The following is a 24,862-nucleotide window of genomic DNA, read 5'->3' as shown; positions in this document are numbered from 1 at the left end:
GCTGAGTATGAATGGTTGGGATTTATCAAAGAACCTAATAGGTGACTAAAGTCTATTGGATGGATTGCTTTGGAGTATTTCATTAAAATAAATTCCACCATTTGTGTATTGTTTTAAAAATTACAAATATTGTTTGCATGCAGTGCTCATTAGGAAAAAGAATCAGAAAGAATATGAAATGCAGATTTCAAAGAGTTGCTGCTTAGAAATCTATTCTGTTTAAGTATCTTCTCAGGTTGTCCAGGCCCCATTCTGCCGTGTGTGTGTGTGTGTGTGTGTGTGTGTGTGTGTCTGTGTGTGTGTGTGTGTGTGTGTGTTTGAACATTAGCCACTTCCCACACCGTCCAGCTTGTTTATTGAGACCACAGCTGTTTAAGCATCCCCAGTAGCAGACCCAGATGTTGGTATGACCACTGTGCCTTTTCAGCATGGGGGTTGGGAAGGCTTTCTCTCTTAGATCTGTCCCAACTGGACCTTGAAGACAGTAGATCCTCCCCGACTCTCAGATCCACATGAGGAACTAAACTCAGGGGCTCGGGCTCCTGAAATGGATTCCCCTGGAAATGGAAGGGCCAGCTTGCTAAGTCTGGAAGTTTGGGAATGTTAATTCCCTGAGGGCAAACCAGGACCAGTGAGTTAAAGAAGCTGGGAAAGAGTTGCAAGATAAATTCTTCTTTCTTACTTTTCCCAAAGGACTGTTGCAAGGCACAGTGATTCCACACACACAGCTGAGGTTGTCCAGATGTGGCTAATTCAGTGATGTACCACGTTGCATTTGTTTTCACCTCTTCCTCCACTGACAGCTTTCCCCCTATTCCCCGTATTCTTGCAGCCCTGGCGCTATGATGCAGGCTCTACATTATGAAGCTTTGTCTCAGGCTCTTTTATTTTTTCCAGAAAATCTGGGATAAGAAGTTGGTCCTTGACTTTTCAAAACATTTGAAATAGTACTTTTTTCCACCCAACCCATGTTGCAGTAAGCTTTAATGAACAGATAAGATTGATTTAATTTCCCATGAAATTAGAAAGGAATAGAGCAAAGCAATAGCACTCTCTTCTCTTGCTGTTTATTAACACAAACAGTTATTTTTCATTTATTATTTTGATTTTAAGCCCATTATGACTCAAGGAAATGAATGGAAATCTAAAGGGTTTCCAAGGTACCAACCCTTACCGATAAGGTGTGAAATTCTGTATTTTAGGAAGTAGAATGCTGTTATGGCACTTTGTCACCTTCCATTGTGCATGAAGATCAAGGTCATGTCTGTCTTATTTTGGTTTCTCTCGTGGAAATAAAGGAAGACAACCCAAATGCAAAGAAACAGAGGGCACAATTTATTCAGAGCTGACTATTGTTAAGGGCGTCAGCTGCCATCACTTGAGTTTGGCAGAGACTCAAAAGCAGGGAGGGATGTGGGAGAATTTCATAGTGAAAACAGGAGACTCCGGTATTCTTTGATAGGAAGTAGTTGGGATGGGGAAGCTGATGTGATTGACTTAGGGAGTATATTTGGCTTCTCCAGATGGTTCCGTGTTGAAACCAGAGGCAAAGCAGAGAAATTGGAAATTCGGCAGTGATTGCCGCAGAGATCATGGTCAGAGTTTCACTGTTCCTGTGGTCTGGCCATTGTCTATGTATTCAGTCTCTCATTTTCTTTAAAGACACTAGAAAGCTTCTTTCTATGAGGGTAGATCTTGGAGCCATACTACTAATCAGCTCTTATTTTGTCTTTGTGTCCTTTTGTGATTTTGTCTTTTTCTTTTTTCAAATATACTTTTATTGATTTCAGAGAGGAAGGGAGAGTGAGAGAGAGATAGAAACATCAATGATGAGAGAGAATCAATGGTTGGCTGCCTCTTGCAGACCCCCTATTGGGGATTGAGCCCGCAACCCAGACACATAACCTTGATCAAAATTGAACCCGGGACCCTTCAGTCCGCAGGCTGATGCTCTAGCCACTGAGCCAAAATGGCTGGGGTTGTGATTTTGTCCTTAAGAGAATCCTTGAATAATGCTATTGTCTCACTTATCTAGGGGAAGTTCTAGTCATTCCCCCTCTCCTCCCTCTTACTTTCCTTATCACATGAAAAAATAGAGATGCATGAGATCCATAGCATTGGTAATGTCTTACCAACCTATTCTCTCTCCAGCATTTGTTCCAGCAGGGAGAAAGCCTAGAGGTCTGGTTGTTGTTATTTTAGGGGATGGGGTAGTTTCACTCTCTCTTAAGAAATTGTTTTTGTTTGTGTGTTTTTTCTCAAAAAGGCAGTTAAGCAGAGGGGTAGTAGCATGTTCTGTGATGACGGAAAACAGTGAAACACATTTTTCTTCCTATCAGTTCTTGCCAACCATTGCAGTTGTATTCTTGTCCAGTCTTTGTCTTTCTCAGTAATGCAGACTTTGTCATTGTGTCTGTTCGTTGGGGTGGAAATTAATAAAAATCTCCTATGGCCTTTTTTTTCTGGTTCACATAAGCCTTCAAAGCAGATAAAAAAATGATTTCTCCAGTTGTCCCAGTCTGTATCACTAGCATTCTTCATAGGGCTTTGGGGACAAAATGTCAGCCAGTAATAAAGTTTTACTCTGCCTCGCCTCATCCTTTGCATCCATGTCTCCCTTGCAGAACTCAAGAGAGGGAACACTGGCCAAATGCCACCTTCATTTCATCTCTCTTTATTATCTTCCAAAGAGCAAACTAGATAACATTTTCACTCCCGGTAAGAAAACTCATTTATGCAGACTCCATACAGAATGCAAATGACCCAAGGCCAACAAATGAGAGAAAAGTTCTTTAAGGCATTTTTTGAAACCCAGTTGGAAAGTCCTTTTCTTCTTTATCTCTTCCTTTCACACATTTGTTTTTTAATGACCACAGTATGCTGGACACTATTCTATGGGCAGTGCCCATATGGGCAAGAAAGGTCTATCTCTACGTTACTGTTTAGAGGAGGCTAACAAAGAAAGAAATTGACAATAGTGTAATATAATGCTATGTTCTGAAAAGTAAATGAAATTGTCCCATGTCTTAGCAAGAAGAGAGGTCTCTCAATCTAATTTTAGTCTCCTCCCTTTTTTTTAATCCCTGTTGCCCATATGACGATTATTCTCATGAGGTGGTGATATGCCAGCAGGAGTCTGAAGACAAGGGCACCACGCCCTTGGGAAAGAACACAGCAGAGGGAAAAGCATGAGCGAAAGCCTAGGGGAGGATTCAGTCGGGCGTGCTCAGAAAACATGGAAATGCCAGTGTATCTGTATTATAGTGAGTTATGCGGAAAGTGAATCAAAGTACAGGAATATAGGCAAAAGCCAAAACATTGGGGTCCCTGGCTCATTGACCTTTTCATTTTCAACACCTAAAGAAAAAATAACTCAGTCATATTCTGACCAACCACCAAATTTCTTTTCAGCATTTCCAGCCACATAAGAAAAGCTTTGCCTGGCCGACATGGCTCAGTGGTTGAGCGTCCACCTATGAACCAGGAGGTCATGGTTTGATTCCAGGTCAGGGCACATACCCGGGTTGTAGACTCAATGCCCAATGTGGGGTGTGCAAGAGGTGGCCGATCAATGATCCTCTCTCATCATGGATGTTTCTCTCTCTCTCCCCCTCACTGAAATCAATAAAAAATGTATTTTTTTAAAGAAAAGCTTTATGTGTAATCAATGAATGCTCAGTATGAAACTCAAACTGTCTTGCCTCAGTCCGTGCAAACTCTGAGGTGTGATTAACATCCCAGAATTCCCCTGAAAGACCAGGGCAGTGGTCGGCAAACAGTGGCTCGTGAGCCACATGCAGCTCACGAGCCGCAGTTTGCCGCTCTGTTGACTAATGAGTTTGCCGACCACTGGACCAAGGGTAACACCATTTATAGCACCTTATTTTGGTTTTTCTTTCCCCCTTCGTGTCTACTCTTCGGTTTATTTCTTCTTGATGTTATTTGTTTCCTAGGCTAAGGGTGGTGGTGAGCGTGTTCTTTTCTAAGTAACACTCAGGGACCTAGTCTGATTCTTAAGTCAGGGGCCCAGCAAGAAACAGATGGCATATTTAAATGAACATAATTCAGGGAAAGTTTTAAAAAGGGGCAACTGGCTAAGATGTGAGCTGAGTGTAAGGGGGGACCCCAAGACATATGCCATCTTTCACCTGTGCTACCTGGAACATGAAGCTTCTTTAATTGCCAGAGCTGGGAGGAAATACTAAAAAAAAAAAAAAAAAAAAAAAAAAAATCAAACATAGGTTTTATAGTTCCTGAGCCTGAAAGTAATGTACTTCAAGTTGCAGAATACATACATTCCCTTCCAGAGAGTTGATACTTCAAAACTTGTGCATTTTTCAAACATACTTAACTTTTTGAACTTTTATCAGTCTTAATATTTAGGTGCCTTCAGCTGTCAAGTCATCAAATATCTATTTTTGACCAGTGTAATTTTCAAATTTTTGATTGGTGTCATATCTTAGCATGGAAGATAGGATTCTGGGTAACATTAATAATTAAACATTTTAAATTAAAGGATTTCATAAAGTAACTTGCTTTTTACACGATCAAAGTGACAAGTTGTTGACAGATGACTGTTACGTGCCCTCCAGTCTGGTAAAAGGAGTTTTTAAAGGAAAATAGCGTATCACATCATTCCGTGATTAATTATATGCATTCAGTATTGGAAATTTTATTTTTTAACATATTGCTCCTGAAAATATGAGCCATATATTTCTTCTTTCCCTCCTCCTCCTCCTCCTCCTGCTTTTTAGAATTAAAGATAATAATACAGTCAATATATCAGTCAGGACAGGTTAAATTATGCTGCAGTAACAACACTAAAAATCTCAGTGGATTAAAATGGCCAAAGATTTAGTTCTTGTTTGTAATAATGTGATGGACTCAGCTCTGCGTCATCCTCATTTAGAGACCTTGTGTGAAGTAGACTGAGTCTGGCTGTGCTCTCATGATGAACTAAAGTCTCATTTTTATCAAAATTTTCTTGGTTATTTTTTAAAGATCCTCCTTCTCTTACAAGACCCCACCCAGGATATCACATTTCATTTAGTTATCACATTTTCATGGTGTCCTCTTGGTTGTGAAAATTTCTCACTCTTGATAATTTTCAGGAGGTCTGGTTAGGTATTTTACAGAATGCTCCAAGAATGGGATTTCACTGGTGTTTTTCTCATAATTAGACTGCAGTTATGTGTTTTGGGGAGGAAGATCGCGGAGGTAAAGTGGCATTATCACAGAATCGTTATTGTCAAATGATAATAAATCATATAATCAAATGATACATAATATGAACAGGACTTATCACTGTTGATGTTGACCTTGATCACTTTGGCTGAGGTATGTTTGTCAGGTGTCTTCATTGTGAAGTTGCTCTTTTGCTATTCCATCCTTTTCTCTTTGGAAGGAAGTCAACATGTATAGTTCATAGTTCACACTTAGGACTGGGAATCATGCTCCCTTCCTTGAGGATGGCATGTCTCTATACATTATTTGGAATTTTTCTGCATGGGAGATTTGATTCTGTTTCTCCACTTATTTATTTTTTCAATAATGTATTCATCTCAGTAAAGACTCGTGGTATTTATTTTGTATTTTGGGTTATATTTCATTACTACTTTATCGTGTTGCTCAGATCATTCCAGCTCAGGCCATTGGGAGCTCTTTTAGTTGGCCATTATGCCCTTTTAATATATAGCCCCATATTAAGTGTTGTTGTTTATTTCAGCATCTCCTAACTTTCTGGCATTGATAATGTTCCAGACATACATTTCCTACCCCATTCCTAGAACCAGCGATTTCTCCAAGGAGCCTGTATTCTTTTTATTGGAGAACGGTATTAGTGACCCAGACATGGCATTAGGTGAGCTCGGTGCTCCTAGAATATTGTTTCTAGGACTTACTAACTGACTGAGCAAGGAAACATGTGAGCACATCTACCTGTACACATACACATATCTAGAAGACCTCTAATTGTAACCACGTGTACTATTGACAGATGTCACCACAGATACTAATGTCATTGATCCTCATTCAGTATCACATGGCTCCTTCTAGCCTTTTCCCCTTGTTTATCTGTAATCTCTCACTCCAACAGCGAGAAAGCTGGCTTCCCCTATCTGCCAACATTGACTTAATTGTTTGAGTTTATTATACACGTAGAGTGATTTTTGACTTTTTAATCTGTTCCCCAGCGGGAAACAACTTTATTGGCTGAAGTACCATGCTTATACTTTGTTTCTCTTGCCTTTAGTCTTACAGACTCCACTCACTTCCAGAGTTATTTAGGTGAGCACCTGATTCCCTCCAGCCCTGATGTATGATTGTTCCACACATCTGTAAAACACTGTGTGTTTTTTTTTTGGTCACATTCTTCATTCCACTTTTAGAAGCACAACTTCCTTAAGGTTCACTCTTTGTGTTCTTTGCACATTGTCATGAGTTCACTAGCACAGGATCATGCGGATTTACTGCCATAAACATTACACTGTTCTTCACCTACTTGCCCCCAACCACCAAATCTAGGCCAACAACTGATCTATTTTCATCTCTATAGTTTTGTTTGTGCCAGAATGTTACATAAATGAGATTATACAGCATGCAACACTTTCAGGCTGACTTCTTTCAATTGGCAATAAGCATTTAAAATTCCTCCTTGTCTTTGTGTGACTTGATAGCTCATTCCTTTTATTGTTAAAAGATTCCATTGCATTCTAGTAGAAGTGCTACTACTAGTTATGGCTCTAGCAGCGTCTGCCCCAGGTAAACAAGCTCAGCTGTCTTTCTGGATGCATCTCTCGCTCCAGATTTTGGAGTGGCTTTTTTCTCTGCAGCCTTAGGTTTCTGATAAATGCAAAATATGTCAGTGATTGTAAGTCTGTCCAACTTTTTCTTGTTGTAGGAATGTGAGTGGCGATTTCCAAAATCTTTACATGTTGCAGCTGAAACTCCACATTTATTTCTAGCTATTGGAGCCATGCCTGGGGAGTTAAGCAAGCAGTATTATTAGCTGAGGTGTCGCTAGGAACTTTTTTGGTATGTTTCCAGATGGTGTATGTGTTTGGATTGTACACAAGGCACTGCTTTCTAATCATTCATAAGCATAATATAAAAGCACATATTTTAATGGCAATTCGTTACTAAATCATTAAAAATCAGAATGAGTATTATAATATATACTTATTTCCAAATTTCTCTCTCCATTCTCTTAAAGCAAACAGGTTATATGTATGTAATTTTCATTAGTGGAAGCTTTAGCCAATTTGTATTTGTATATACCTTGCATTTACTATTGATGCATTAGCATATCATTAAATTTGATAAATTTTCTATTAACCATTCTGATTATTTTATACCATTTAAAGGATTTCCAGAAATAAAACTCTACATAAAAATAGTGACTGCTTTGTGGGTACATTTCAGTAGAGTTACTGGCTGCCAGTACCATCTTACAGTTGTCCAAGTCCTTTCAAAATATTGATTAGCTGTGGTGTCGATAACATAAAATGCAGTTTTAAGATCAAATGCAAGCTGTGATTTCTTTGTCCTGTACCACCCAATTGTTTTCAAACTTGATTTGTTGTTATTTGATTCACTTGCTTAATCAAAAAATCCATGTCACCTACTGGAACCTGGAGGTCCCAGGATTCTACAGTGTTTACGTTGCCATAGAAATTACTCACAATAATTTTTTACCAAAGTGCAGTGGAATGAAAATTTGTTAAAGATTCAGCAAACTAGACTTGTATTTATCTCAATTGATTGATTGCACTTACACCAGCAATTTTCACATTTCTTACAATCCACACAGAAAAGAAAAATAGCCAAGGGTACAAATTAGTTCATATTCGCTCTAACTGCAAACATGAAAGCGAGTACATTAAAGCTAATCGTCCTTCTATTACCTTGTCATTGCCCCATTTTGACTGGTACATGATGTGGAATGAAAAATAGAGAGCTTGGGAGCGTAGTGAGAATGGAGCGTAGGAGCACTCAGCTTGTCTCCCGCTTGCTTCAGCATCCTGTCACCTGGGCTGTCTGACTCAGGGTCTCCACCATAGGATTTGGGCATCGTTAGATTAAGCAAGCTTTAGAATGGTGTTTAGGACATACCATTTGGTATCCTCAAAAGGAGTGAAAGATGGTTTAAAAGAAAAACAGCTTTCTCAATAGGAAGTTTTATTTCAGATTTTGCCATTCTACCACAACATCATTTTCTGTGCCACGGGTGGATGAGGTCTGCTCTGTGGAAATGAATGCCCACAGCACCAATGCATGAGTGTCTGCAGCCACAGAGTTCTCCTCATGCCCTCCTGGTGAGTCCTGCGTAGAAGTGATGAGTTATTTGGGTTAGCATTGTTTTCCGGTTCTCCCTGCTCTTCCCAGTTGTCCTTTGCTTCAGCATTAGTCATGCTCCCTCTGCAGTCTCCCTATGGCTCTCTAAACGTTTCCTGTATTATCTATCTTTGTATTCATCTACCCATTCGTTGTGAAAAATTCCTTACTAAAAAGTCATTTTCATTCAACAAAAATCTCGATGATTTATGATAGACTATTATACATTTTTAGTAACTAGTAGTCAAATGTAAAAAAAAGTTATTTTTATTTAACAAAAATTCTTGATTGTTTATGATGGAAGATTATAATTTCTTGAGAAATTGCATGTGACTCCTAGGTACATTTTTAGTACCTAGGAGTCACATGGAAAGTTCTGCCTTTTTCAGGACCAGTTGTTTAATATATTTTTTACAACCTGAACTTTAAAAATGGGGTCAATTAATAGTTTTCTTCTTTGAGTTAATGTATTTCTTGTCCCTAAAGAACTAATGCATTCATTTAGTGACAACTGGCAAACATAGTTTTCAGGGGTTTTGTTTTTTTAATTATTGTCCAAAGTTTTACATATGTCTCCTTTTTCCCCAGTTGACCACCCCCGCCCAGCCATTCCCACCCTGGGCAAGCCCCCACCACCCCAGGGTCTGTGTCCATTGGTTATGCTAATATGCATGCATACAAGTCCTTTAGTTGCTCTCTAACTGGCCCCCACCCCCCACCATTTGTCTCTAGATTGATCTATTCTTGTTCATCAAATTATGTTGATCATTATATCCCACATATGAGTGAGATCATGTGATATTTATCTTTCTCCAACTGGCTTATTTCGCTTAGCATAATGCTCTCCAGTTCCATCCATGTTGTTGCAAATGGTAAAAGTTCCTTCTTTTTATAGTGGCATAGTATTCCATTGTGCAGATGTATCACTGTTTTTTAATCCACTCATCTGCTGATGGGCACTTAGGCTATTTCCAAGTCTTAGCTGTTATAAATTGTGCTGCTATGAACATAGGGGTGCATATATCCTTTCTGACTGGTGTTTCTGGTTTCTTGGGGTATAGTCCTAGAAGTGGGATTACTGGGTCAAATGGAAGTTCCATTTTTAACTTTTTGAGGAAACTCCACCAGTCTGCATTCCCACCAGCAGTGCACGAGGGTTCCTTTTTCTCCGCATCCTCGCCATCACTTGTTGTTTGTTGATTTGTTGATGATAGCTCTTCTGACAGGTGTGAGATGGTACCGAATTGTCGTTTTGATTTGCATCTCTCAGATGGCTCTTATTATTGTAAACCTGATTCAATTTATTACTTTCTCAATTACAAAAGTTCTGAATTTTCTAAAACATTTTTTAAGATAACGCTCAGTAGTGACAAGATTGCTAAGTTTTTATCACATACAGAGGCATATTTTATTTTTTTGGATATGAGGCTTGAGCATGGTAGTGCAGGCAAGAGAGAATTTATTCAGACACAAATTGTGGAATGGGGTGTATATCAGGCTTGGGAGAAACACATAATGTGTGGTAGGGACACAGGAAGTCTGCCCTAGATAATTTTTACGAAAAAACAATTTCAGCCTAAAGACTTCTTCTGATATATTAAGAATGCTAATTATAGTCAATGAATTACAAATAATTACATAGTCAAAATGATAATCTGTTGCTTTTTCTAGAAACAAAGTTAGTTGAAATTAAAATTTTATAGTAATTTGAAGAATTTGAAGGCATTTCAAATTTAATGGCAATTTATTGACCAGCATATTAGCAAATGCATTCAAAATTTTCTAATATTCATGCAGCTTTAAAAGGACTAAGTGGCATAGTTGAATTATATTGAGAAGAATAGTATGTTCTTAATTAGGGCATTCCAATGAATGTACTAGTTTGTAAGGTTAAATAGTTTTCAAATAGTTTACCTAGGTTCTCCACTCTGAAACATGTTGAACACTAAGCCAGTACATCTTCAATGAAGAGTGCAATATTTTAAAATGCAACATATTTATAATGTTACATGAGTGTCAGAGGGGTCGAGTTTTGACATGTATAGTTTGAAAATCTTCCCAATTGATTCACACCCTGACCAAATCCAATTCTTTTAATGTTAGATTTGTGGAAGAACATTGGATTGGACTCAGACCTACGTGATAATTTAATTTTACCCATTACTTACACTGTGATAGCTTCAGTAATTTTGTTAAACTCTATGCATCTTAGCTTTCTTAACGGGAAAATAAAAATTGTGATATTTAACTAATGTGCATGATGTTCATGGAAATTGAGAATAAGAATCCCATATTTTAGAACTTGGTGCTACTCAGTTAATGACTAGTTATCTTTCTCTAAAAATATAGGCATGTGAGATTCCAGGATTAAGCATCAGCTACTTTCATCAATATGAATATATGTCCCCACCTCATTGGAGCACCAGCAGTATTCTTGAGCTAAGTGGCTCTCTGACACTTAATAGGATTCTAAGTAAGAAAATCAGATCAGTGTATCCTTGGAGGCCCAGAGATCCAGAGTCAGGACATCTTGTTAGGAAGCTGTAAAGTCCTTTTAATGAGGCCGTCAGCTCCTTGGTGGCAGGAAGTGGGTCTTTACATAACTAGTGTTTAGTTTAGTGCAAGGCCAGTTGTAGACAACCCACGTTTGTTTTTTAAAGCACAAAGTGACCAACATTAGGTCCCTTATGGATTATCTACTCTAACCACATTATTACACGATTGACGATCTCTGGGAACTTCTCTTTCTGAGTGTTCCTCTTTCTCCAGTATCCTGGGGAAAGGTCCTCTCTACTTTCCCTGACTGGTAGCATAAATAAAGCCACAGGATTAGCATCACCTCCTGCATTGGGTCCAGGGGTCAGTGATTTGTACGGAGTCCAGTGAAAACAATCCTCTGGTCATAAGTTTCATTCAGTAGGAGGAGTTTGGCAGCTTTGTACAAAGTTGGAAATGGGCTGCTTGAGGACCTGTTTTCTTCATAGCTGCTTCCTTGTTTAGAAAACAAGAAATTGTTCAAAAAGGACATTTGAAACTTCTTTGTAAATAAAAGGTCTGGAGCAAACACGTCAAGAGTGATCTGCCTTGTTTCACTCGCACAAACGTAACTTCTCCAACCCCATTCCATTCTGAAAGCCAGTGATGAACGTGGATTTGCTTTCTGTTTCCTTCCCCCGGACAGATTTTGTTCTTGTGGAACATCCGCTTAGCGTTTAATCTCCTGGGCTAACAGATCATTACTCATTTGTTTATGAACCAAATGATGTAGATCAGTGTAAATAACTCCTGTAATATTGTTCTCTCAACTGATTGACTCTTCAACAAAGCAATAATGAGGAGGATAATGTAACTTCCACTAATCTTGTTTATCGTTGGTGGACTGAGCCAAGGGTTTGAGTTTATTAGGATTCCTGGCAGGGAAGCAGAACTTGCAGCCTTCCAACTACAGATAAGCTTACATTCTTAAGAATCTTGGTAGACATTTAAATATAACCCTCAAAGCTACAGAATTTCTGCAGTCCACTAGCACCTCCGAAAGTCTTTATAGTTCTAATCTGCTTCTGAAAATTATAGTTGGACCTTAATATTTGGCCACTGTCCTGTTGGAACCCAAGGTGTTATATTCTGGCCAACCTCACTAGTTTCAAGAGAGACTCCCTCATGAGAAGAGTTAGGTGCTATATTTCAAGAAACACACTGTCCGAAAAAAATGCTATATTGACTTTTTACCCAAAGAACATTGAGAGATTCTCTCAGGCCCTTCTCATTCTTCATTTAAAAAATGTATTTATTTAAAAAATATTTTTATTGATTTCAAAGAGGAAGGGGGAGGGAGAAAGAGATAGAAACATCAATGATGAGAGAGAATCATTGATCGGCTGCCTTCTGCACACCCCACACTGGGGATCGAGCCCACTACCTTGGCATGTGCCCTGACTGGGAATCAAACTGTGACCTCCTGGTTCATAGGTTGACACTCAACCACAGAGCCACGGCAGCTAGGCTAAAACAATGTATTTATTTTATTTGCAAAACCAACACTAATTTGAGTTGTTATTCTTAAAAATAAAATAGATTACAGCTGCGTAGTATCATGGATGGACCTGGAGAGTATTATGCTAAGTGAAATAAACCAGTCAGAGAAACATAAGTATCACATGGTTTTACTCATATGTGAAATGTAATGAATAAAATAAACTAATAAACAAAATAGATCCAGAGACATAGAAAGAAGCATGGAACAGACTGAGGAATTTCAGAAGGAAGGTGGGTGTGGGAGTGGGTGGGTGGGGAGTGATTAGCATTAAGGGGGGTGGGAACTTATATGCATAAATGAAGGCCTGGGAGGGGCAGGTGCAGAATGGAGGGGGTCAGTGGGAAAACAAACAAATAAACAAAGGGGGCATCTGTAATACTTTCAACAATAAAGAAGAAAAATAATAAAGGAGAAGAAAATTTTGTGCATTCTAATACAAAAACTGGCAAACTCGGTTTACTGATTAATAATCCCATGGATATAAAGATAAAATGTTAACAAATCATTAAAAGAGTAAGGTTAGCATATATGTTTTATTGTGCTTGTCTGATATTCCTGTATGACTCCATTTATATCAAGTATTAGAACTGAAGAGTGGCTTCCTCTTTGAGATATTTTGAGGGAAATCTTGGTTAATAGAAATGTTCTGTAGCTTGGTCTGGCTGATAGTTACAAGGCTTTATACATTTATAAAGTTTTGCCAGCCTGGTCACCCCTTACTGCCCCCCCTGCCAGCCTGGTCGCCCCCAACTGCCCCTCTGATGGCCTGGTCGCTCCCAACTGTCCCCCCCCCCCCCCCCCCGCCGGCCTGGTCACCCCACGCAGTCTGCTGTTTGGTCGTTAGTCCTGTTGTTTCAGTTGTGATGGCCCCTGGCTTTTTATATATTGGGATGGTATTACGGCTATTTGTTCATTGGTCAAATTGCAAATCTGTCAAACAAAATGTAGGAATTACTAATGATAGGTGTTTAAGGCAGAAGGTATCACCAACATGGTTAACACATATTCCTTCTGTCCAAAAGTCTATATTTTATAAGCCCAGCTAGTTTCTAAAAATTAAGCATGCACTCTTAGGAGCATTTCATGCCAATGGTCTCTCTGAGTGAAGCAGGGTTCAGAGAAACAGAAAACCACTTGGCTTGATAAAATAACTTTTTAAATAAATCATTAAAATGTTTGTTGAGTGCCTATTCTGTGACAGGAACTATTAGGACTGGGACTAAATAACTAGTGAGCAAAATCAGACACAATCACCATTCTCATGGAGTTTATAGTTCAGATCTACAGAGCTTGAGGAATGGGGGCAGGGTTTAGGAGTCAGAGATTTAGAGAGAAGGATATTCCTAAAAGGGGAAAATAATGCACATTCTTGCTGTGACAAGAAATTGAACGCATTATTACTAAGTAATAATGCCTATGCTAGGCCATGGCACATAAAGCATTCATTGTATAGTTGTCAAATGATTATGCGACTATAAATGAATGAAAGACACAACACTACTCCTAGAATACAGAGGAATAGTTGATTAAGGACATCTCAGTACAAATCATCATTGGATAAACATCTTTTAAATAAATGGCCTATATGTCATTCAGAATAAGATGAAAGTCATCTGCATGTTCCGGGTGTGCCGTAAAGTTCCGAAGTGCTTTGGAGCAATGATTCCAAAGGCCGACTAGAAGTCCCCTTCGTGTCAAAAATTTGCATGAGCCCAGACAGAGACAGGGAAGGACTGTTTCCAATAACGTGAGGATTAGGCTAGCATTTTCATGGTTTTAATCCATCCTAGCCAAGGAGAAGCAGCTCTTTGGAGCTGTGACACATGTTAGACATACTTTGCTTTGTGTATAAAGCACTGCACACCTCTGCTCCCTTTAGAGGAGCAGCGGATGAGATCCTAAGCTGGAAAACTCCGTACCCATAGAGTAATATTAATAGTTTCCAAGTTTTTGGTGCAAGAACGAAAACAAAAAGGAGAAGCTGGGCCCTGAAGGAGTTTGGCCAGTTATGGATGATGGTTTCCTTCCATCTTGTGATATTGAATTGAGCCACAGCAGATGGGCAGGGATCCATGGGAAAAATGAATTATGCACATCAGACTGTTGTATTTCTCACAATTACATTTTCATCACTTCACCTGTTGTCTCTCTTGGGCTGATTAGTTATGCATCTCATCACATATTGGCAGTGATAATCTTCAATTGGTTTTTCCCTCCCATATGTGAATCTTTTAAAGAATTTTGTCTATTCTTTCTCTCACCAGACAAAGCTGGTACATTGAATTATTTTGGAGAGGAAGATGATTAGGGTTATGATATTAATGGAGAAGCTTGTGTGGAATAGTTTGTGAGAGAGTTGTATTCTAAGTGGTAGGCTAGAGGAAAGCTTATGAATGCTAATATTCATCCTGTACCTTGGGGATAGTACATTTTATAAGACACTGTTTAAATGAATAACAACAGAGTTGGCAAAAGTTACTATGTCAAGGTTAGATCAGACATTAGATTAAGTTCTTGCTAAAAGGCACATTCACTTTTTATTTGACATCTCCACAACTAAACACATTATTAACTCCCTACAACGCCTTTTGTAACTTTAAGATCAGATGAGCATTTAATCATCAGCGAAGTAGGAGTGTGTTGTGGAAAGACCTTAATCTGGTGCTAAGGTCTGATTTTATTTTATTTTTAAATATATTTTTTTATTGATTTCAGAGAGGAAGTGAGAAGGACAGAGAGAGAGATAGAAACATCAATGATGAGAATCATTGATCGTCATGCTCCACACTGGAGATCGATCCTGTAACCTGGGCATGTGCCCTGATTAGGAATTGAACTATGACCTCCTGGTTCATAGGTCAAGCTCAACCACTGAGCCATGCCAGCTGGGCTAGGGTCCGCTTTTAGGGGCTTATTTACTGTGAGGTGTAGGCAAGCCGCTTTACCTTCCTAAACCTTTCTGAATAATTCTTCCATCTTTAAGGAGTTGATGGGTAAAGTCCCACCCTGCTGCCTGGGGTTAGGGGAGGTGGGCACAGGGGTTGGGGAGAATAGGATCATCAGGATCATTTTGATAAAATGTTGCTGAATCTGAATGGATGTGGTACAAAGTGAATTGGAAAAAATAAAAGCCGATCATTATCTCAACCTTTTCTACAATATTAAGGGAAACAAATACATCTGTGGAACACTTTATTTTTAATGATGGGGACCAGTACATGTAAACAGGCAAATATTTACACTGATCTTGTTGAAGTAAGGGTAAGAATTGCACATCCCTACCCATCTGACTCTGTCTCTTTCTATCAGATATGGCAGTCTGACTGGCTAAGTGAGCTCCAAGATCCTTATCCTCTCTGGAATTCTATGAGAAAATAATAATGCATTAATATATTTTTTAAAAATGCTTCTGTAATGTGGAAAACTCCGATATTAGCCAGAGTCCAATTAGGAAAACAGAAATCACTAAACATACATACGTAAAAAAAAAAAAGGTACATAAGATAAAGAGTTGGGAATTTGTTATATGGGTGATAGAACTGCTAATAAGCCATAAGAAGACTCTAGTGCAGGGGTGGGGAGCCTTATTTCTGCCAGGGGCCATTTGGATATTTATAACATCATTTGTAGGCCATACAAAATTCTCAGCCTAAAAATTAGCCTGCTGTACTAGTATTTGGTCAGACATTTAATTAACTCACCCCTAATGCCTTGCCAGGGCCAGACCAAATGATTTCTCAGGCCTTATACCGCCCGCAGGCCAGACGTCCCCCACCCCTGCTCTCCTGCAACCCAGAGATTAGCAAAAGTAAAGGCCTCTGCCACCCCAGGTCTCCTGTACCTCTTCAGGTCAAACTGATTCTCACTCTCCATGTTCTGGGGGAGATACCAGGGAGATGAATGTCTTGCAAACATGTGACGCTTGAGGGAAATAATAGCACATTCAGGAAAACTTTCAGGGTGAGCAAAGATCCAGTAATCCTTCCTGTAAGGAACACGCCCCAAAGGATTTCACATTCACTTGCAAAGTTATCCGATTTATCCATAAGTCACACAGTTAGAACTCAGGATTTATATGGAAGCCCCTCTTTTTTCTATATTCTTTATAAATTGTGAATTCTGTTCCTGAGTTGAAGGTTATCCGCAGTAATAGAAATGCAGCCAGGCAGAAATTGTCTACCGCAGAACTGTTATGAGGTCCATGGCATGATAGCTCTCCATACAATATGCTTTGAGCATAAATGAAGGGAGGAAAAAATGGCACTGAAATAGGATTTCCCCTCTAAGTCCATTCTCAACTAAGGAAGAAATTACTTTATTGGAAAGATGCCATGAGCTTCTATATAATATTCATGTAAAAGGAGCATTTCTGATAGCTTCATTTGGGCACATTTTCAACTAACAATCCAAAGATTCTGAACTTGCCATATTCAGTTTGATGCTGCTCACTAAATGACCAATCAGAGAGAAAGCACTTTTGCTTTTTCATGCTTAGGTCACTCTAAAATGGAACAATTAACAAATGTATGCAGCAAGAGTTAGACTCTTTTCTTCCAGTATTTTACAGCAATGCCAAATGCAGAATGCCAACACTTTCAAAATACATTATATTTAAGAAAATAATTGGTCTTTGTTCCAGGAGCTCATTTGATTGATAATTCCAAACAGGTGGTTTATGGCTCAGTAAGAAACTGGTATTAGTTGCTTTGCTAGAGAATCTTTTCTAATTTTTCTCCTAATAGTTGGCCAAACTGATGCTTGAACTTCACTTATGTCTGGTACAGTGTGAGGAAATGTTTTGCTGGCTACTTGACAGGGTAAATAAAATAAGGAACTACCGGGAGAAGAGAATATATAGCTCCCTGAAGGTACAAGTGTTTCTTCGAGCAGAAAATTACAAATTTATGAGAAAAGCTGAGTGCCTCCCAATGGAGAGTTTGGTGTCTCAAATCAGCTGAAGTTAAATGAAATACGTATATTAAATAGATAACTAAATAAGTAGAACCTTGTCAAAACATTTTGCATAGGTTCAAATAACTAGGATCAAGCATTGTCTGATGAAATCAATTCATTTTAAAATTAAATTGGTTAAAAAATCAGGGCCAGTATTGTTATTTAAATATTTTATTTTCTTCCTTTTCTAATTTTCTGCCTCTGTTTTCCTTTCCAGAGTTTTCTGAGACACTTAGATTTAAGTGTGCATCGGGGGGTGTCTAACTGTTTTCACCCATAGTTGATATGCCTTGGCTGTCTTTCTACTAATCTCAATTCAAAGTTCAACAATTTTAAACAAGTTACATTTAATTAAATAATAGTCAGTTTGAACCAAATTCTTCCTAAGAGAGCTACTTCACTTGATAATGTACAAATGGATATTTTACAAACAAATGTTTTGCCACGTTAATGGCTCTTTTTTTAAAATACATTTTTATTGATTTCAGAGAGGAAGGGAGAGGGCTAGAGATAGAAATGTCAATGATGAGAGAGAATCACTGATTGGCTGCCTCCTGCATGATCCTGGGGACCGAGCCCACAACCCAGGCACATGCTCTTGACCGGAATTGAACCCAGGACCCTTCAGTCTGCAGGCTGATGCTCTATCCACTGAGCAAAACCAGCCTGAGCAAGTTAATTGCTCTTTGCATTAATAATACACCCTGAATAATGGAGAACAATGAAATTACTTCCCACTACCTATAGTTTTGTACTTCAATATGACAAAAGTATGTTTCCTATTTATCTTTTTTCTTTTATGCATAGTCTTCTGCTGACAACCCCAGCTTTTCTTCTGCACATCTGCAACCAAATAAATAATAATTTGCTAATAATTTAGCACAGTAAACCCATTTATAGGTATTTATGTTCATTTTGGAAGCTAAGCATTTTTATTCATCCAATAGTTGCCTCAGAGTTTCTCCAAAATGAGAGAAATGTCAATAATAAATCATTTGTTGAGGTTACAATAATGCTATTTGGCTTTAAGAAAACAGGTATTAGGAAATATGACAACAAATATATAAATATCCTTTTCTTTGGAAATGTGAATACCTCCAAACAATACTGCCAATCCTACTTAATATTTGGAAGTGAAAGAAAAATAAGTAAACAAGTAAAAAACTTTTGTGGTCTAGCCTCAGGCCCTTTTAAGGAAAAGCTCATGTGCTCAAGGTCACAAACCAGAAATTAGTAAATGAAATGGCTGTGAGCTTTGCAATCCCATCACTAGAATTTACCAAAATTACGCCCCCCCCCCCCCCCCCCCCGCACTTCCCATATATCTTGCCTTTCTCTTGGTTGGTTACAGAACTTTCTTTCTCTGCCCCAGTATTTCAGTCCCTGTGTCCACTTGATTTGTCCCAGAGGAGGTGCAGTTGGAAACACAAGACAAAGCCAGATCCTTTTATTTTTATGTTATTATTCTGTTTTCTGTACAACACATCACTTTGGTAAGGCACCTGGATTCCACTTATCACCTCCGTAGGCATGGCTAGTCATTTTGATTTTTTTCCTATGACTCTCTTAATTGTCTCCTGCCAGTTATTCCATATTCAGTTTATAAATGCCACCTCCTCCAGCAAGCTTTTCCTGAACCATGAGGTCAGAGCCGAATGCTCCTTCTCTGTATTCTGTTCTGAATTCCCTAATGATTCATACTCCTGGTTCCTTTTCAATAAACAGTAAAGAAGGTATTTCAGAAACAATTGCAGCCTGGCCAGCCAGTGTTGCTCATGGTTCCATTCCAGGTCAGGGCACATGCCCCAGTTGCTGTATTGATCCCTAGTGTGGGGTGTGCAGGAGGCAGCTGATCAATGATTCTGTCTCATCATTGATGTTTCTATCTCTCTCTGCCTCTATCTTTCTCTCTGAAATCAATAGAAATATATAGCCCTCGCCAGTTTGGCTCAGTGGATAGAGCGTCGGCCTGCAGACTGAAGGGTCTGGGGTTGGATTCCTGGTCAGGGCACATACCCAGTTGCAGGCTTGATCCCCAGTAGCAGTGTGCAGGAGGAAGCTGATCAATGATTTTCTCTCATTATTGATGTTTCTATCCCTCTTTTCCTCTCCCTTCCTCTCTCTTCTTCTCTGAAATCAATAAAAACATTTAAAAACAACAACATGATTGCATATTCTATACTGGCAAAGACTATATAAAAGATAAAATTCAGTCACATTCCAAGAATGTAATAGGCAATCAGAAATTATTTTAAATGAATGAATTAATCAATTAATGAATCAATAAATTGACCAAAGATTGAGTCACACTTAGTAAGCAATTAGGAAGAAAAAATTCTGTTATAAATAAATGATATTTTCCATCATGGTTTAATTTGCGTTACCCTAGTGGCTCATGATATTGAACATATTTTTGTGTACTTATTTGCCATGTGTGTATCCTCTGGCGAAGTCTCCATTCTTAAATATTTATATTTTATAGTCATCCTTAAATATATTTATGATTATGTGTGCTCATTATTATTCATGCAAAAGGTAAAAAAGAAAATTACAGTGAAGCTAAGTAATGTGCCTACAAGTCATACTGTGAAGAAGTAGGAAAGCCAAGTTAAAAGTTCTGGTTTAACGACAGCCTTCTGTTATTGCATATATACCACACTCTGCTGATTTTCCACTTACTTGATTATTTTATTGAAATGACTACTTTGTAAAGATGTCAGGCCAAAATCTTGAGGAAAGCAAACATGTTGCATCTTTACGACATACTTATAAATATCACTTCTCAAATGCAGGCATATCTCTGAAATTGTGGATTTGATTCCAGATCTCCTTAATAAAGCCAGTCATAACCTTTGTGCTTGTGAAGAGTTTTGCCTTCAATCTGTAAAAAAACACAACATCTATGAAGTGAAATAAAGCACAATAATATGAGGTCTGCCCATCCTTCACAAGTTAAAAAATTTTAAAAATTAAAAATAATGGAATATGCATTTTATAAGCATTTTAACATGCCATGTATTACGAAACCAAAATGAAACTTGCTCTGAAGTTTACTTTACAAATCAAGATGTGAATATAGAGTCGAAGTGTCTTTTTAAGAAAATAGGTATTTTGATTGAAAAGATTCCATGTGGTTAATTGAAATGTAATTGCTTGAAAAGATTCCATTTGAAACATGTCAAGGAATGTGGGGGTTAGGGGTAGGAGGTTGGGAGAGTTTGAGATGGAAACTGGAACAATCAGGAAGCGTGTTTGCAGTCTGCCTTCTGTAATCACCTTGTACATCCTCAGCACAGCGGAGGATTAGAGTGTGGTAGGTGCACGTGTTAATTACAGACTGGCAGACATTCTCCAGCTGAAATTAATTAATTACCTTCTTCTGGGTGGGAGAGGCCCAGTGTGATACTTGAAATGTAAGGTCATGATTCCCTGTATCAATTTTGTATTTGATTATATTAGTTCTGACAGGCCTTTTCCTAAGGATGTCATATTGTTCAGGCAATAGTGATATTCTTCTTCAGCTATTTCAACACCAGATTACTAGAGATTAATCTTTGATATTCATGGTGCTCTGTTTTTCTGAGATTCTGGTTCCTATTCATGAAATACAGTTATTTGTTATTTTTGTATGAATTTCTACCTAGAATTATTGTCTAGTGATTGGCATATCTTGTTTGAAGATGTAACTTAAATATCATATGTAATATTTTTAAAAGGGGAGAGTCTTTAGTTTAAATCAGAAAGATTACAAATTCTTTCATGGTTAAGCTCAATAAAACAACTAATGAATGTATGAGGAAATTTCAGCTCATGTCTGGAATAATTCATCCATTTGGTTGGGCATTTATTAACCAAAGAAATAGATAAACAGTGCTCTAGACTAGGTATGCTACAAAGAGCAGAGCATGAAATAGCTGCCCAGCATAGCCACAGGGTGCTACCTCCAAACAGCATGTTTGATATTGCAGTGCGGGGAGAAACATAAATGTCAATATCTTCTGTTCAGTAGGGGAGCCTTTTCTAGGTCACATACAACTTGGAAGTCATTCTTGTTTCAGTCAAATTCTACAGCAGCCACTTCAACATAAGAGAGTTCTTAGAACAGTGTGAACTCAAACACTGGACACAGTTAAATTGTAGCAGGCGTTTTCCACACCAGACATTGGGAAGTCGGCTCATCGTAGACATTTATGATAACCAGTTTGCAACAGGTTGAGTGAGTATAATTGAAAGCTTCTATTGAAATTTATAAACATTGAACGACTGTAGTGGAAAAGCTTGAAATATGCCTACAATCCTATATAATATAAGGCTAATATGTAAATTGTCCCTTCTGGAGTTCGACTGACTGGGAGTTCGACCGCTTGCTATGACGTGCAGTGACCACCATGGGGCAGTGCGGAATGAAGGAAGGCCCAAGCCGGCAGCCAGGAGCCAGCAGAAGGAAGGCCTTGGCCAGCAGCCGGAAGGCCCTGATCGGCCTTGATAGCCGGCCAGGCCTAGGAACCCTACCCATGCATCAATTTTGTGCACCAGGCCTCTCGTAAAGATATAAAGTTGGATATTGCAGATAAAACAAATGAGACACAAAATAAAATGTGCAGCAGAAAGGAATCACAGGACAGTTCTAGAAATCATTGGTCAAAGACATCTTCATAGAGCAATTGCTCAGCCTCAACTTGCTAAGGTTTTTCTTTAGTGAAGAGATCTTAAAGCTATGGTACTATATGACATGTATATTTACCAACTAGTAAAGAGCTTTAGTAGAAACAACATCAAGAATATTCAAATCTATTCTCCCTTGACGGTATTTCACCACATCAGTATTTCCCCAGAGATATATGTCAAAGTGTCCCATAAATTATAGGCTATTAAAAATGATATATGTTAAAATTAGTGCTGTATCACTAGGTCTCTACAGAGTTAGGTCTGAATTTGAAGAGTAGAGACCTAAAAAGTTTAAGGAGCACATGTAGTTAAATGACTGAGCTAAAACTTGAACCGGGTTGTTTCAAAAGTCCATGCTTTTGAAACACCAAGAAACTACCCCCTGCCCCTGATTAAAATATTTACACCAAATCCTCTGAAAGTAATACAGCACTAAATTTTTATTTTTATTTTTTTGAAAGGCATTGGGGGTCAGAGGAGCTTCCAGCTGAAGGAGCTAGAAGGCTCTCACCTTGACCAAGGAACCTGCTTTTATTAGTACAATTTGTCCCAAGGCAAGGTGGAAATATACACTTCAAAGGGTTCGGTATCAAAGGGTATACAGAAACATTGTCAGTTTGGGGAATAGCCTACAGCTGTTCAGGTGTTTGGCCAACAGGAGGCAATAAAATGCCCTGAGCTGTCTGGCAGTTAACAATCCCATTCAGGTTTGGGGGAAGTGCCCTGTAGCCGTTTCCAACAGGTTAACTACATGTGACTGTTGAGCTCCCCAAGCTTCACCAACCTTTTGGTAAAACTCTTGTAATTAATACATGCTGGAATTGGTTCTCGGCATCTCACCCTTTTTGATATTTTAAATTAAACAAGAATGTATGTTTTAAAATTTTTAAATTCAATGGAAAGGACAGAGTTCTATCAAGTCCCTTTAAATTGCTGTCAGGCATTAAAAGGAATTAGCCTGCAGTCAGTTTCTTTCTGGGCCAACCGTTCTTTGAGTCCCAATTTCAATGTCCAACAGTTCCTTAGGTGTACATGTCAGCAATGATATTTCAGTTCTGGATGGTAGACAAATGGTGGCAATGCAGGTCCGACCTTCTCTGGTTTGGTCCTGGGCAACCTGCAGCGACACACAGCTGCTGACTGCTAGCATGGAATACAGCACTAATTTTAATGATGATAAATCAGCAATACTCTGTCTAGGTTATACAATAATCCAGAATTAAATTGCTATATCCTTTTGTACTATTTGCATGATCAGCATGCCTTTGAGAATTACTGCATCAAAAAGAATCACTCGCCCTAGCCGGTTTGGCTCAGAGCATAGGCCTGCAGACTCAAGGGTCCCAGGTTCGATTCTGGTCAAGGGCATGTACCTTGGTTGCGGGCACATGCCCAGTAGGGCGTGTGCAGGAGGCAGCTGATCAATGTTTCTCTCTTATTGATGTTTCTAACTCTATCCCTCTCCCTTCCTCTCTGTAAAAAAAAAATCAATAAAATATATTTAAAAAAAAAAAGAATCACCCTACCATCCCTATAATCCTATAACTCTTTATGAGAGTATAGCAATCTGTGTAGGCTATGTTTTTGATGTTCGTGGAGATGGTGATAAAAACTTAGGAACATATTTCCCTAGTTCTCTTTATACATAGTCAAGTCACAGCATTTATTGGCTAATAAAGCCAGCAGGACAATATCACATTCAGGTTTATAGCATAGTAAGAGGCTTTTGTATTTGCATAATTTTAACCATTTATAAAGCTTTTACACATACAGGAGGTTGTTTTAGCTTCACAACAACCCTGTATAATTATGTCATCCTATGGCTGAGGAATTAAAGTTCACCAGGAAGTGAAAGAACTTGCCCCAAATAGTAATCAGTGAAATGTTTCATTTGGGGTTTGATTGCTTCAAGTGCAGTGCTTTTTCCATCATGTCATTCTTCCTAGACAGAGTATCAGGACCAGGATGACAGAAAAGTTAGAGAATTACTGATGGTAGAGAATAAGATGAGTTACAGGAACCAAAAGAAAATTTTGAGGCTCTTAGTTTTCTAAACTTTAAATAATATTCCTTATGCCCATCCTGTAAATCAGTGGAGAAAAATGTTCTTTCAAATTTAGATCAGTTTTAATTAATCCCGTGGAAATTTGCTCTCAGGTTTCAGTTTCCTGATCTGCTCACTCTATAACCCTGTACACTTAAGCCCAGTTCCATTGTTCCCGCTTTCATGGCACTCATCTGAAGTGAGCTGTTTGCTTAATGTTTGTGTTGGCATTAGATCTTGTGGGGATTGGCACACTAATCATCGCTGCTTGGTGTTTCCCCTCTTTAGAATGTGAGTTTTTGGTTCTTCACATTGTGTCAGGTCTGAGCCACGGCTGCAAGAAGGCTTTCATGTTTTCTCTCGCCTCTCCCATCTCCACGAGAGGAGCATACTAGTCACAAAAAATGTGTAAAAAATAAGTAGAACCGAGCCCACATCAGCTGACTTCCAGCTGACACTTAGATATATGAAAGAGAATATCAGTGAAAATGGTGGGTTAAGATGCACAGTGTGATTTCAGATGAAGGGGAAATCCAAAGAAAAGCTTATAATTTGGAGACTGAGGTTCAGGAAAGTAGAGTCATATCATGGCATATCGTGAAAATCAAGGAATCATTGCTTTATCCTTTGATTCAGACTATCTGGACCAAATTTTATACACTTTAGCCCATCTAAAGAACCTTGATCACTTAGTGCCCTTTCACTTGTCATTTTTGGAAGATTCATCAATAGTGATGCCTACAGTAAGCTGGATTCATATGGAGAATAATGGGATATAATTTAGGAAGTAATCCAATCAAAAGATCACAGTAATACTGTGGTATCCCACT

The sequence above is a fragment of the Plecotus auritus genome (assembly GCF_963455305.1).
Source record: "Plecotus auritus genome assembly, chromosome: 10".
Taxonomy (NCBI): domain Eukaryota; kingdom Metazoa; phylum Chordata; class Mammalia; order Chiroptera; family Vespertilionidae; genus Plecotus; species Plecotus auritus.
Note: the sequence above shows the minus strand (reverse complement) of the source record.